The sequence below is a fragment of the Aulostomus chinensis genome, chromosome 17, assembly GCF_037954235.1.
Source record: "Aulostomus chinensis isolate RoL2024-O1b breed Wild chromosome 17, RoL_Achi_v1.0, whole genome shotgun sequence".
Classification (NCBI taxonomy): Eukaryota; Metazoa; Chordata; class Actinopteri; order Syngnathiformes; family Aulostomidae; genus Aulostomus; species Aulostomus chinensis.
This window is the reverse complement of record NC_141336.1, coordinates 8,029,706-8,030,922: the sequence shown is the minus strand read 5'-3', so window position 1 is coordinate 8,030,922 and position 1,217 is coordinate 8,029,706. Positions and strand designations below refer to the sequence as shown.

At 54.3% G+C, this 1,217-nt stretch overlaps 1 long non-coding RNA gene across 1 annotated transcript; it reads left to right on the top strand.

Annotated features, from left to right (window-relative positions):
- Positions 1–348: 348 nt before the first annotated feature.
- On the top strand, positions 349–1,217 carry LOC147246181 (uncharacterized). Its single transcript, XR_015109916.1, has 3 exons — positions 349–631; positions 785–1,048; positions 1,176–1,217. It is a non-coding gene; the product is annotated as an uncharacterized LOC147246181 (long non-coding RNA).

The following is a 1,217-nucleotide window of genomic DNA, read 5'->3' as shown; positions in this document are numbered from 1 at the left end:
CAACAATGGCAGCACTTGCGCTGTTGGAGGACATGGCAAATGTCCTGAGGAGTCTGACGAGTGGCCGATGAGCTGATTCCGGCTACCGCGGGCCATCCTCCTGCAAATTTGTGAAAAGCTGCGACCAGCGCTCCAGTGCAGAACCACCAGGAGCCGAACTGTGCCAGTGCAGACACTGGTGCTGAACACGCTCAGCTTCTTGGCCACCGGCTCCTTCCAGTGGGAGATGGCGGACCGTTCCAGAGTGAGCCAGTCGACCCTTAGCCGGGCCATGCCCTTGGTGGTGGACCATCCACCTCTCCTGCAGGTAAATTAAATTCCCTTACGGTGCAGTTAAACAGGCCAATATTAAAGCGCAATTTGCAGCAATAGCCGGATCCTCTAATGTAATCGGAGCCACTGATTGCACTCATGTTGCCATAAAAGCGCCGTCCCTTGAGGAATACGCTTACGTTCATCCTAAGGGTTTTCACTCCATCAATGTGCAGATCACCTGCGATGCGTAGATGAATCTGCTCAACATTGTTGCGAGGTGGCCTCGTTCAACGCAAGACTCACACATTCTGTCCAACGGCACTGTTGAGGAGAGGCTGCAGGAAGGTCCGGTGACGGACGGCTGGCTGGCTGCTGGGTAAGTAAATGCTCAATTATATTATGCTATTCGAGACACTTAACTTGCACCAGTCACTTACTGCAGGTGACAGTGGTTACCCCCTGAAAACCTCCACAACCCCCACACTGACAGAGTGAAGGTACAACAACCTCTCCTTTCGCACTCGGTCAGTGTTGGAGAGGGCCATCGGCCAGTTGAAGGGTCGGTGGCGCTGTCTGGACCGGAGTGGGCGCGTGCTGCTCTCTCGCCTGGAAAAAGTGTGCCGCATTGTGATGGCATGTGGCGTCCTTCACAATGTGGCCAACCCGCATGGTGTCCCCCAGGCCGAGCAGCATGTCCTCCCACGAGATGACCCAGAGGCTGGAGGGATGGACGCCGATCCCGGCCGGGCAGCAGTCCTCGCACGCAAGAATTTCATTTCCACAATGTGAATGGGTAAGAAACCATTCATGAAGCAAGATTAATTTATTTTGTCCACTAAACGTTCCAGAACATTTATCAGGCGGTCGAGCCACTCAATGATCCCTGTTATTCCCCTAATAATGTCCTCCTGCACCTGCAGGACAGTCTGTGGATCCATGTGGGCTGGAGGATGCGCCGCTGG